We start from the raw sequence: 14,816 nt of genomic DNA on the forward strand, positions 1-14,816 counted from the left end.
AGTCTCTAAGTGAGAGAACTTAGGCGAGTGCTGGACTGCAGCTAAGCCCCCGAGTGGGAGGTTTGCTCTCCACTCGGTAGGATTTTTTAAACTCAGGTGAGTGCCGGACTGTAGCTAAGTCTCTAAGTGAGAGAACTTAGGCGAGTGCTGGACTGCAGCTAAGCCCCCGAGTGGGAGGTTTGCTCTCCACTCGGTAGGATTTTTTAAACTTAGGCGAGTGTCGGACTGTAGCTAAGTCTCTAAGTGAGAGAACTTAGGCGAGTGCTGGACCGCAGCTAAGCCCCCGAGTGGGAGGTTTGCTCTCCACTCGGTAGGATTTTAAACACTTAGGCAAGCACTGGGCTGCAGCTAAGCCCCCGAGTGGGAGTCTGGCTCTCCACTCGGTAGGATTTTTCGAACTTAGGCGAAACGGATTCGCAGCTAAGTCCCCCACTAAGGGATTTCACACGCAAACAAAAGTGACAGCAATTATTGGAACACTCTTGTCTTTGATAAAAATGAACTGTGGGAAAAAAAATTCTTATTACATCCCGTCCAAGGGAGAACTCAAGTGTAAAAGGGGCGGAGTAGTTCCGCATTCCAAGCTCGTGGCTCGTCAATCTGGCGATCAACATTGTAGAGGTGATACGCTCCATTGTGGAGGATTCTGGTGATGATGAAGGGGCCTTCCCAAGTAGGAGCAAGCTTGTGTGGTTTCTGCTGATCCACTCGGAGGACCAAATCCCCTTCTTGGAAGGCTCGACTCTTGACATTCCTGGCGTGGAATCGACGCAAGTCTTGCTGATAAATGGTCGATCTGATCGTGGCCATCTCTCTTTCTTCTTCTAGTAGGTCGACTGCGTCTTGCCGGGCTTGTTTGCTTCATCTTCGGTATAAAGTTCGACTCAGGGTGCGTTGTGAAGAAGATCACTTGGCAGAACTGCTTCGGCTCCATAAACCAGAAAGAATGGAGTTCTTCCAGTCGACCGGTTCAGGGTGGTCCTCAACCCCCACAGAACTGACGGAAGCTCGTCGACCCAAGCACCTGCCGCGTGCTTGAGATCACGCATCAGTCGAGGCTTTAGTCCTTTGAGAATCAGACCATTTGCTCTTTCAGCTTTTCCATTCGACTGGGGATGGGCGACCGATGCATAGTCGACTCAAGTGCCTTGAGAGGCGCAAAAAGCTCCGAACTTGTCCGAATCGAAGTTTGACCCATTGTCAGTGATGATGCTATGCGGGACTCCATATCTGAATGTTAGCCCTCTGACGAAACTGATAGCAGTGCAAGCATCAAGATTCTTGATAGGCTTAGCTTCAATCCATTTGGTAAACTTGTCGACTGCCACAAGCACATGCGTGAATCCGCTCCTGCCTGTTCTCAGTGGACCGACCATGTCCATTCCCCAGACAGCAAAGGGCCAGACGAGTGGAATGGTCTTCAGGGCTGATGCAGGCTTGTGTGACATGTTGGTGTAGAACTGGCAACCTCCACACTTGTCGACTATCTCTTTTGCCATCTCATTTGCTCTTGGCCAGTAAAATCCTGCTCGGTATGCTTTAGCCATAATGGTCCGAGAGGACGCATGGTGACCACAGGTCCCCGAGTGGATATCATTAAGGATCATCTGACCCTCTTCTGGTGTTATGCATTTCTGACTGATTCCAGTCGCGCTTTCCCTATACAACTGTCCCTTTATGACTATGAAGGCCTTGGATCGGCGGACGATCTGTCGAGCCTCTTCCTCGTCCTCCGGGAGTTCTTTCCTCAAGATATACGCGATGTATGGTACCATCCAATCAGGAGTGATAGCCAAGACCTCCATGACTAGGTCAACCACAGCAGGAATTTCGACTTCAGTCGGGTCTGTGGCACTTTTTGGTTGCGGGGCTTCTTCTGCGAAGGGATCCTCCTGGACTGACGGCGAGCGGATGTGCTCCAAAAACACATTGCTGGGAATGGCTTCTCTCTTGGAGCCTATCTTTGCCAGATCATCTGCTGCTTGATTTTTCAGTCGGGGGATGTGATGAAGCTCTAACCCCTCGAATTTCTTTTCTAACTTTCTTACTGCGTTGCAATAGCCAGTCATAGCTGGGCTTCTGACGTCCCACTCCTTCATCACCTGATTAACCACCAAATCTGAGTCACCGTAGACCATGAGGCGCCGGACGCCGAGTGAAATGGCCATGCGCAACCCGTACAAGAGTGCTTCATATTCTGCTTCATTGTTGGAGGAATCGAAGTGAATCTGGAGAACGTATCTGAGCTTATCTCCTCGGGGGGAGACCAATACTACCCCAGCACCGGAACCGTTCAGCATCTTAGATCCATCGAAGAACATGGTCCAGTGCTCCGAGTGAACTTGAGTCGGGAGTTGCTGTTCAATCCACTCGGCGACGAAATCTACAATTGCTTGGGACTTGATAGCCTTCTTTGCTTCAAACTTGATATCTAGGGGGAGGAGTTCAATCGCCCACTTAGCCACTCGACCAGTTGCATCTCTGTTGTGCAAGATCTCTGACAGTGGAGCGTCGCTGACGACTGTAATGGAATGGTCAGAGAAGTAGTGTGCAACCTTCTTCGTGGTCATGTAGATCCCATATACAAGCTTCTGGTAATGGGGATATCTTTGCTTCGATGGGGTCAAAACTTCAGACACATAATATACTAGGCGCTGAACTCTGAAGGCCTTTCCTTCTTCTTCCCGCTCGACCGTGAGTACTATACTGACAACTTGTCCCGTGGCCACAATGTACAGCAGCAGCGGCTCTTTACTGATTGGGGCAGCAAGCACCGGCTGGGTGGAGAGCAGAGCTTTGAGCTCTGCAAACGCTGCGTCAGCTTCTGGAGTCCACTCAAACTTGTCAGACTTCTTCATCAGTCGGTAAAGAGGCAACACCTTTTCACCAAGACGAGAAATGAATCGACTTAGAGCGGCCAAGCAACCTGTAAGTTTCTGGACATCGTGTACACGCATAGGGCGCTTCATCCGGAGTATGGTGCCAATTTTCTCGGGATTGGTGTCGATTCCTCGTTCGGAAATGAGAAAACCGAGTAACTTTCCACCTGGAACTCTGAATGTGCACTTTGATGGATTGAGCTTGATATCGTATCCCCCGAGGTTAGCAAAGGTTTCGGCAAGGTCAGTCAGTAGGTCGGAACCTTTCCGTGACTTAACCACAATATCATGTATGCTTCTACGTTCCGACTGATCTGAGTGAGTAAACACTTCTGAATCATCCTCATGAACGTGGCTCCAGCATTCTTGAGGCCGAAGGGCATGGTGACATAACAGAAGCACCCAAATGGGGTGATGAAAGCCGTTTTGATCTCGTCGGTTCCATACAGACGGATCTGATGGTACCCTGAATAAGCATCTAGAAAAGACAAACGCTCACACCCCGCGGTCGAGTCCACTACCTGGTCGATGCAGGGGAGAGGGAAATGATCTTTCGGGTAGGCCCGATTGATGTGTTTAAAGTCAATGCACATGCGAAGTGACTTGTCCTTTTTGGGGACCATGACAACATTGGCGAGCCACTCGGAGTGATAAATCTCTCGGATGAACTCGCTGCTAAGAGCCGAGCCCCCTCCTCGCCAATAGCTTTCCTCTTCTGGACGGTGGACCGTCGAATATGTTCTTTCACAGGCTTGAACTTCAGGTCGACTCGTAGACGGTGCTCAGCCAGCCCCCTGGGAACTCCAGGCATGTCAGAAGGCTTCCATGCGAAGACGTCCGAGTTCTCACGGAGGAACTGGATGAGCGCTTCTTCCTATTTGGAGTCGAGCATCGTCGAGATGTGAGTCGGAGCAGCGTCGGGGTCGGTCGGGTGAATGTGAGCTAGCTTAGTTTCACCGGACGACTGAAAGGCAGATTCTAAAGCAGGCTTCTTGGCTCGTAGCAATTCACTCGGATCAGCAGTCTTCTGGTACTCTTGTAGCTCAACAACTGCCATCTGAGCGTCAGCAATCTTCGATCCTTTCTGAAAACACTCTTCTGCTTTCTTCCGATTGCCGGTAACGGTGATCACACCTCTCGGGCCGGGCATCTTCAACTTGAGATACACGTAGCATGGTCGAGCCATGAAGCGTGCATAAGCTGGCCGGCCCAGAATAGCATGATAAGCACTTTGGAAGTCCACAACCTCAAATGTCAGCCTTTCCTTGTGGTAATTCTTCGAATCACCGAAAACCACATCAAGAGCGATCTGGCCGAGTGATTCGGCTTTCTTTCCAGGAATGACTCCATGGAAGCTCATGTTACTGGTACTGAGCCTGGACATTGGAATGCCCGTTCCTTTCAATGTTTCAGCATACAATATGTTTAGGCCACTGCCACCATCCATCAGGACTTTGGTCAGTCGAGTGCCTTCGACAACTGGGTCGACCACCAAAGCTTGCCTCCCGGGGGTGGCAATGTGCATAGGGTGATCAGACTGGTCGAATGTGATGGCAGTCTGAGACCACTTCAGATAACTGGGTGTTGCCGGAGCAACCATATTCACCTCACGGTTAATGACTTTCAGTCGACTTTTGCTTTCGACATCAGCAAAAATCATCAGGGTGGAATTGATTTGGGGGTATCCATCTTCCTTGTCCTCAACTTTGTCTGACTCTTTTTCCTTATCTTTGGACTGTTTGCCCTGAAACTGCTGGATCAGGAGCCGACACTGTCGAGTGGTATGCTTTGGGTAAATAAAATTACCCTCCTCATCTTTCTTGGTGTGGATGTGACATGGCAGATCCAAAACATCATTTCCATCTTGATCCTTGACTTTCTTGGGCTTCCAGGGGCCTTTGGGTTTTCCCTTGAAATTTCCCTGGGTTGCCGCCAGGGCCTCCCCAGGGGCGGCTGGCTCAGCCTTCCGCTTCTGCTTCCGACTGGAATTGCCTCCGGTTTCCTGGGCGACTGCTTTCTGCTTGCCACTCCGGAGTCGATCTTCATCTTCTCCGTTAGCATATTTGGTGGCAATTTCCATCATCCGATTTAGGGATATTTCTCCGGTCCGACCGAACTTCAGGTTCAACTCTCTGTTCTTGACGCCTTCTTTAAAGGCACAAACTGCTTGGTGATCCGGTACGTTCTCAACTGTGTGATGCAAAGTGATCCACCTCTGGATGTAATCCTTCAGTGGATCCATCCACCCTGCCTGGCTTCACTTGTGCTAATCCCATTGTTATTGATGAATCCTTTGATGCAAACTATAAACTGTTTAAGAATTAGAATGGTGAAGTGTTTGCCAGGTATATTGGTACTAACTGCAGGAATGGGCCACCTATGAAGAAAGTCTGGGTGCCGAAAAAGTGGTTGGTGAATCTTCATGTGAATGTCGTCATGAAACCACAAGTGAAGAAGACAAACCCCAGACCACAGGCTTCATATGGTCCAAAGGCTTCATACAGACAAAGGACTCACCTGAGTCACACTAACGCAAATGTTTTGCAGGGAAACCATACTCATACCTATGAATATGAGCGTGTTTCATCAAACCGACATGTTCATAAGACCAAGAACTACTCTGCTTATTCTTATGAGTACTATTGTCCACCTGCAAGACTATTTGCTAGTGCTCCAAAGCCAAAGTTCTCAGATGCTGCACTTAGACTCATTGCTTCGAAGCCACCCTTGAAAATGTGAGTGGCTAAGAAAGCTTAACTCTCTTTTGCAGGGAAGGGTCTCCAGCCGAAAATCAAATTCGTCTGAAGCTATTGCTGGGGACCTTAAACATCTTGCAGGGTGCAAGATCAAATGCCCAAATGGTCTTATTATGTATTTTGTTTCTGAGTCGCTTGCTACTTGCCCTATCAGTCCTAACCTCGATCTAAGATTTCATAATCCACTTGCTCGTCAAATGTTTATGCTTCACAATTCTCTTTGTGAAGCATATCCCCCTAACTGCACTGTAGGGTATGACACCAGCTACTTCAGAATGGATTATTGACAGTGGGTGTACTAATCACATGACTGGCAAGCGAAGTCTTCTCATGGACTCAACTTTACGTGCATCCGACAAGAGTTACATCACATTTGCTGATACTGGTAAAAGCAAGGTATTGGGTCTAGGTAGAGTTGCAATCTCAAGGGATCAACACATGGATAATGTGATGCTTGTTGAATCCCTTGGTTTCAACTTAATGTCTGTCTCAATGCTTTGTGATTTAAACATGATTGTGATATTTGGAAAATATCGTTGCCTTGTTCTAATGGAATCTGACAAGTCTCTAGTATTTGAAGGGTATCGGAAAGATGATTTGTACGTGGTAGATTTCTCAGAAGGACCACAGCTTGTCGTATGTCTTCTAGCAAAAGCTTCAGAATGCTGGCTCTGGCATCAGAGGCTAGGGCATGCTGGCATGAGGAACTTACACACTCTTGCAAAGAAGAAACATGTCATAGGCATCAAGGGCGTCAAGTTCAAGAAGGATCACTTATACGGTGCCTGTGAAGCAGGAAAGATGACGAGGGCCAAGCATCCCTCGAAGACAATCATGACAACGACTCAACCCTTCGAACTGCTCCACATGGACCTCTTTGGTCCCAATCACTACTCAACTCTTACTACTACTGCTTGTCTCTATGGCTTCGTCATTGTTGATGATTATTCAAGATATACTTGGGTGCATATAATCCTCTACAAGACTGAAGTGCAGGATGTCTTCAGACGCTTCGCCAATCGAGCCATGAACAACTATGGCGTCAAGATCAAGCACATTAGAAGTGACAATGGCACTGAATTCAAGAACACTGGCCTCGACACTTATCTTGATACTTTGGGCATCACTCATGAATTCTCAGCTCCGTACATGCCACAGCAGAATGGCATCGTGGAACACAAAAACAGAACACTTATTGAGATGTCCCGGACGATGCTCGATGAATACAAGACTCCAAGAAAGTTCTGGCCTGAAGCCATTGATACTGCATGTCATATCATCAACCCTGTTTATCTTCACAAGCTTCTGAACAAAACATCCTATGAGCTCCTCACTAGTAAGAAGCCAAATGTCAGTTACTTCAGAGTATTTGGTGCCAGGTGCTGGATCAAGCATCCACATCACACTTCAAAATTTTCACCGAAAGCACATGAAGGTTTTAGGCTTGGATATGGAAAGGACTCGCACTCCTACAGAGTCTTCAACCTCTTTCACTATAAAGTGGTTGAAACTGTGGATGTGCGGTTCGATGAGACTAACGGATCGCAAAGAGAGCACCTGCCAAATGTGCTAGATGAAGTTCCATCCAGTGAAACCATCAAGCTCATGGGAACTGGAGAAATCATACCGTCTAAAGCTCAGCCTAAAGAGGAACTCATCATCTCTGCACCTGATCAACCTGAAGACAATGCTCAGCCTGAAGACAATCCTTCTAACGATGACAATGATCAGCAAGAGCAAAATCTTCGTCCTGTTCATCCTCGTGTTGCAAATGAAGTACAGATTGAGAGAATAATTGACAGCATCAATGCACCAGGTCCACTCACTCGTTCAAGGGCAACACAACTAGCAAATTTTTGTGGACACTTCGCATTTGTCTCAATATCTGAATCCAAGAAAGTTGATGAAGCCTTCACGGAACCTGAATGGATTCAAGCTATGCAATAAGAGCTTCAACAGTTTGAGTTGAATAATGTATGGGAACTGGTCAAGCGTCCTGATCGTCGTAAGCACAATATCGTAGGCACTAAATGGATATATCGCAACAAGCAAGATGAGCATGGTTAAGTTGTCAGAAACGAAGCTTGTCTCGTTGCTCAAGGATACACTCAAGTTGAAGGAATTGACTTCGATGAAACATTTGCTCCTGTGGCTAGGCTTGAAGCTATACGCATACTGCTGGCCTATGTAAATCATCATAACATTCTTATGTATCAAATGGATGTGAAGAGCGCCTTTCTCAATGGCAAGATTGAAGAAGAAGTGTATGTTGCACAACCGCCTGGCTTTGAAGATCCAAAACATCCTGACATGGTTTACAAGCTCAACAAGGCACTGTATGGCCTTAAACAAGCCCCTCGAGCTTGGTATGACACACTCAAAGACTTCCTGAAGAGCAAAGGCTTCAGACTTGGTTCACCGGATCCCACTCTCTTCATGAAGACATATGATGGTGAACTGTTTGTGTGCCAAATATATGTGGATGACATTATCTTCGGCTGCACTAACCAGAAATACAGTAATGAGTTTGGATATATGATGCAAGAGCAATATCAGATGTCCATGATGGGTGAGCTGAAGTTCTTCCTTGGTCTGCAAATATGACAGCAACGCAACGACATCTTCATATCTCAAGAGAAATACCTCAAAGATTGCCTGAAGAAGTTTGGAATGCAAGACTGCAAAGGCTACACGACGCCAATGCCAGCTAAACACCATCTGAGTCCCAACGACAATGGTAAAGAGTTCAATCAAAAGGTATACCGCTCCATGATTGGTTCTTTGCTTTATTTATGTGCATCTAGGCCAGATATCATGCTTAGTGTTTGCATGTGTGCCCGATTCCAAGCGGCACCAAAGGAATCGCATCACTTAGCTGTGAAGCGAATTCTTCGATATTTGGCTCACACCCCAACACTAGGATTATGGTATCCAAAGGGCTCATAGTTTGATCTAGTTGGATTCTCGGATGCTGATTATGCTGGTGACAAAGTGGATCACAAGTCTACATCAGGCACATGTCACTTTCTGGGACGATCATTTGTATGTTGGTCTTCAAAGAAGCAGAACTGTGTATCTCTCTCCACTGCTGAATCTGAATACATTGCTGCTGGATCTTGCTGCGCTCAGCTTCTATGGATGAAGCAAACACTCAAAGACTATGGCATTCATCTGAAGCAAGTTCCACTCTACTGCGACAACGAAAGCGCCATCAAGATTGCTAACAACCCAGTTCAGCACTCGAAGACAAAGCACATTGAAATTCATCATCACTTTCTCAGAGATCATGTCATGAAGGAAGATATTGATATCATACACGTCAACACTGAAGAGCAACTGACAGATATCTTCACAAAGCCCTTGGATGAGAAAAGGTTTTGCAAGTTACGGTGTGAGCTAAATATCTTGGAATCCTCAAATGTCTTGTGATCAGGCACACATCCTAACACTTATGCATGTTGATGACTTAGATGTGCAACACACGAAGTAACGTATGTCTTCAATCAATGAAGACTTTGCATTCTGAGTGTGAATACATTAACGTGGAATTTGACTTCGGAGCGCCACGATAGTTGTGCGCCGTGTCTGGGTCTAATACTTCCTATACGGTGGGTAACGCCACCACCAAATTCTTCCCTAAGAAGTGTTTCTCACATGGCGTTACATTTGCAAAGTCTTCACTTTCTGTTTGTCTTCAATGTTAACATGGCTTCATGTTTATCTTCAATGTACAGATTTGGTTTCTGTCCTCTACAACATTCACTTATAGCTATGGCTTCTTGCTGAATCTTTTGAACTAAGTGAATGTGATTGGACCCTAACCCCTCTATGCTTCTTTCTTAAGTCTATCTATCCAAATCATATGCATTCTATTGACATTGTCAAAATGTCTTCTCTGCGTCCTTGTCAGCAGAAGACACAGAGACAAACATTAATCCATTTTCAATGCTAAATCCTTCCACCTGAAACCTGGAGAAGTGGGAACGACTACCCGACAATCCAGGCGTGCGTGGGAACGTGGACAATCTCCAATGTGTTGCATGATAGCCACGTGTCCTTCAGATGTGAACCGCCAGGGGCACCTATGTAATAACACTGTGCCGTCCATGTCCCTATAAATACACGCCTCACCCCAGTCATTATCTCTTCTTCCACTCTCGCACAAACCCTAGCGCCACCGCTAGCCCTCGACGACGCCGGCGATGAAGCGCTTAGCTGCCGCGACCTCACCGACGCCGTCCTCACGCCGGCCGCGGACATCGTCTTCTCCGCCGTCACCGTAGGTGTCCTCCGTCGCCAAGTTAGGGCACGGAAGATTGAACTGCTCGGCCTCCTCTCCCACTCCGTCTAGCTGTTCCTTGTGTGGTAAATAAAACCTCCTTTTTACAGTCCTTTTGATCCGATAGATTCATCCTTTTCAACCACAAGTAGTTTATGTTCACACAAGTTGGATCTATCTCATAATGCATCTCATAACATGCCTAGTATATTCACTTATGCTTCACAAAGTAGTTAGATTCCTCACTTGTACTTATTCGTGGATTCGTACAAATCTGGAACCAACTCTCTACCTATGAGTGAATGTCTTTGCACTATGAGGTCAATGTCTTCTAAACTGATTTATCTTCAAAAATCTTCTGAGAATGCATATGACCTCTTCCCCTTCCCTCGCACCTTTAATGTTGTCACAGGTACATGTCCGTGGGAGAATTCATTGGTTCTCATAGTCTGCATTCAATTGCAGAGTTCTTACAGCATCATATAAATTCGCCTAAAGCCAGTTCTTGTCTAACCAGTAGATGGAAGACTTTGACAGTTTTGAAGCCTATCAGTCTAAACTTCATGGCAGCAGAGAAATCTGCAAGGAAGGATGGCAGACAGCATCGTGGAAACACCTCAAGAGATTTGCCTCCTGACCTCTATGAGCTGTACAAGACAGATCCAGAGGAGGACTACAATCAAGGGAAAACCCGAATCCAATGGATTCGAAGATATTGGGCAGAACAATGGTTCAAGTACAGGTTCGTGACCCAGGAGTATGCTGAGAAAAATGCCATCAAGTGACCGTGGGGAGACATCTTGTACAGAAATCTTCAACCCAGATCCAGAGGTGAAGCCATTGAACAAGACTTCTATCCTTGCATGGTTCGTGGACCACAGCCTGCCGATGCAGACCCATCTTCGCTGCTATGGTGCCGTGACAACAATCTGTTCAAGCGCAACTTCCAGTTTGCCAAGAACTCGGCCAAAGAAAACAAGAATTTATGGGGACTAGACTTCAATCCAGGCCCCTCTGCTCCTTGTGTTGACGACACACGCGAAGTTGAACCCAATCTGGTTGGGCCCTTCTATAACTTAGAAAGTCTCATTACTCACATACAAGTTCAAGGGGCAGTCGTGGATCAACCTGCAGATGACGCTGAATCTGACGAAGCGCCTGCACCACCGAAGCCAAAGAAGCTGAAGAAACCTAAGGCTTCGAAGCCTGCCCCTGCACCAAAGGTTTCACGGGCGAAGCCTCTGCCACTGCATGTCCTGAACACAGTGTGAAGTCTGAAGATCTGTCACGCATCTCCAAGCCCTCCAAAGTGAAGATGCCCATGCAATCCACCAGCCAAGCACTGACCCATGCTGCTATTCTGCGCAACAAGAATGACGTCATTGATTTGTCTAGCGACGACGACCTTGGCGATGACGCTCTTGAGCAGTTGATCAAGAGCAAGCAAGAGGCAGAAATCTTCAATGACCTTCCTCTCTTTGATGTTGAAATCATCAACAAGTTCATTGATGAGTGGTTTGACAGCCCAAATGTTAGCTTTGATGATCTTTAGCTTCCCATTGGCCTCAGTGTCGCCTTCCACGGAGCCATTGCTACTGAGCTGGCTCTAGCTCAGAAAATTGTTGAGCTGAAGCATAAGATAGATTATGAAAAGGCTTAGTTCAAGAAGCATATGGCCAAGCTCAATGTTGAAGACATTCAGAACTTCCAGGTCATGATGCATGAGCTCAAAGAAGCATTCTGAACCAAACGCAAAGAAGTCAAAGGTTCTCGTGAGCGCATGAAGGATCTTGTTGCTAAATGTGTTCAGGGATACAATGAAGCTGAAAAACGCAAGGCTTTGGGGCGACCAGGCGTCGACCCCAGAATGGCGGCCAAGAAGAAGAAGAAGCCAGCTGTGGCAGAACCCGAAGCACCAAGGCAGGAAGTACATCTAGTTGTCTTCCCAGCCAGTATGACAGGCTCGAAGCCTAAGGTCCCCACAGTGGCTTCAGAACTGAAGAAAACAAGGGCAGCTGAAGCTGAAGCCAGAAAGCGCAAAACCAAGGCCACCACTGATGATGCTCCTCCAACTAAGAAACGCAAAACCAAGAAGAGAGATCGGGCTGCTCCCACAAAGCCCCTTGAGGTCGAGCCAATCTCAATGGCTCGTCCTGCATCTGAACATCAAGAACGGCAAATGATAGTTCATGAGCCTGCTTCCACAGAGGCTCATGAAGTTGAAGACAATCCAGCTGTTGACAATCCAGCTGAAGACAATTTAGTTGAAGACATTGGTCCTCACGACAATGTTGAAGATGATGAAGTGCTTCTTCAGATCGAGCACCAGTTGGTATCATCGCCTGTGCTCACGCACAGCGAACTCATCAGCATTGGTCGTCCTCTGACGCCAACTGCTCAGGATGCATCGTGGGCTGATCACCCACAACGACAAGACACCCCAAGTTCTCCCCAACCACAAGTCACCTCACCCGTGCAAGACGTTGATGACTTTGAGGCCCAACAAACTCCATCTCCGCAACCGTCGCCAGCATTATGTAGGCTTCGCAAAGGACTGAGGCCCCAAGTCACTCCCACTGTGCATGTGTCAGAGTCTGAAGCCAAAACCGCTGAAGATATTCCGGCTGCATCAGCCGATGAAAGAGAAGAACCAAGTGTTGAAGTAGAAAGAGTTGCTACACCCCCGTCCCACCAAGATGTTGTTCTCAAGGAGAACGTGTCCGACCCTCCAGCTTCTGAAGTGGAGGCTAACAATCCTGAGGTGGCCACCAACATCAACACTGAAGCCAATGATGTTGTCATGGCTGAAGCTAATGTCGCGCCTGAAGCTACTGCGGTGCCAGAAGTACAAGCACCTGAAGCCACTGCAGCGTCCGAAGCCAATACTAAAGCACCTGAAGCCAATGTGGCCCCTGAAGCCCAGATCAACGACAATGTCAATGCTCCTGTACCCCCTCCAAGACCTCATTCAATTGAGCTGGCATTTGATTGTGGTCACCCTGTTATGGTCTGATGGCCCATTCTGGTTCCTCCACCTGCTGCGGGTCCACAATTTGACTATCATGTCGAGCACAGACCTCCCGTCCAGAAGCCCAAGCCAAGACTTCCACGATTCCCAGGCACTGCAACTTCACCTGGGGTCTTCAATGTGAATGGCTTCGTGGCACACAAGACCTTCTTCAATAGCGCCAAGAACCCTTACACCAAACCTCGCATTTCATCAGATCGGTTCTGGAGCTATCAGCAGCGCAGCTACTATTCCTGCATCTTATACAATCAAGGGCGCATATTTCCACATATGTGTCTCGACACTGAAGCTATAGCTAGCCTGCCCTGCCTTGAAGAAGCGTTGGATTGCTTTAGAGACGCTGGACTGCTGCAGTTTGTCACAGATAAGGAACACTGGAATGAAGAGCTTCTGCTACAATTCTATGCAACTCTTCACATTCGAGGCTACAACAGGGATCCAAAGACTTGGGTCCTTGAGTGGATGACAGGCAATGTCCATCATGAAGCCAAAGCTCTTGATATCATTGAGCTCACAGGCCTGCCCACTCCTGGTGAATATTATGAACCAGGTTGTCAACAACACCAGAATGCTTTGGAGAGCATCTTTTAGAAGCCAGAACCCAACATGAGCCAAATGTTGAGCATGATGAAGCCTTTGCCTCACGGCGCTGACTACCCATCTGAATTCTTTATTGAAGACCTAGAGTATCTGCCTCGCTCCATTTATCATATCATTAGAAAAACTCTATGGCCCGTCAAAGGACATTCATCTGTAGGGAAGCTTGAAGGAGCAATGAAGACTTTGGTCTTCTATATCTTCAATGGCATCAGCTTCAATGCTCAAGACTTCTTCATCACGTAGTTGGCTACATCAGGCTCCGACATTTTTGGTCTGAAGTTCTATGCTCCATGGGTAATGCGACTTATCAAGCTTCACTCTGCCATTAACTATCAGCCGTCTCCACGCAATCATCTTGTCTTCTTGCCAGAGGTTGATCTTTCTATTGAAGCTATTTACCCAGAGCCTGCCAAGGATCCCATTTATCTTCACAATGTTGATCACTAAAGCTTCACCCAGCCCATTGAAGGAGTTCAGGCAGTCTTGCGTGTTTATCCCTTGGCTGGCAACACACGTGCCCCTCGTGCTCAAACTAATGCCACTGGTAGCACCATTGCGCAAAGGCCTCGAAGGAGATCTCGTGTTCTAAATGAATGAGAGCTTCTTGTCATGCTACACCAGAAACAGGACAAACATCACGACTGGCTTAAGCGTCAAATGCAAAGCCTCTTGGTGGATGTCAACCGCATTCGCGATCTTGCCACCAAGAATGCCTTTGTCACTCATGAAACTTGTCGGAGGTCGTGGAAGAGTTTGACATTGCTTAGTGCTGAAGCTAATCTGCAAGACGATGGCTTCACCGAAAGATTCAAGTTTGACTCAACTCCTCCCAGGAATGCTCACTTGTGTCAGACTCCCTCACTTGAAGACTCTGACTATTCGTCCTCAGCTTCGACAGTGAATGCCAGAGTCATCGATGACCAAGATGATGCAACTTCACCTCCTCCAACTTCAACGCGTGTCGACACTGCACCAAGTTCTTCTGCACCACCGGACCTCAACGACGACCCTGCTGCCTCGCCTGCACCTCATGGGAACGAGTAGGCGCTCTATGTCTTCAAACCTTTTTGGTCCTTACTGACAAAATGGGGAGAAGCATATGAGTTGATAGTCTTCAAGCGGGTCCATATGGGTGGTTGCTTTACCTTTTGCTACTTTTTCCAAGTGCTTACAACTCTTGCTTTTTGATACATTTGGTTCTTCGAGTTGTAACGCTTAAACTCGATGGTCGTGTGCTACTTATTTGCTATTCTGTGATGCGATGATAAATTCCG

This window comes from Triticum dicoccoides, chromosome 1A (genome assembly GCF_002162155.2).
Source record: "Triticum dicoccoides isolate Atlit2015 ecotype Zavitan chromosome 1A, WEW_v2.0, whole genome shotgun sequence".
Lineage (NCBI taxonomy): Eukaryota > Viridiplantae > Streptophyta > Magnoliopsida > Poales > Poaceae > Triticum > Triticum dicoccoides.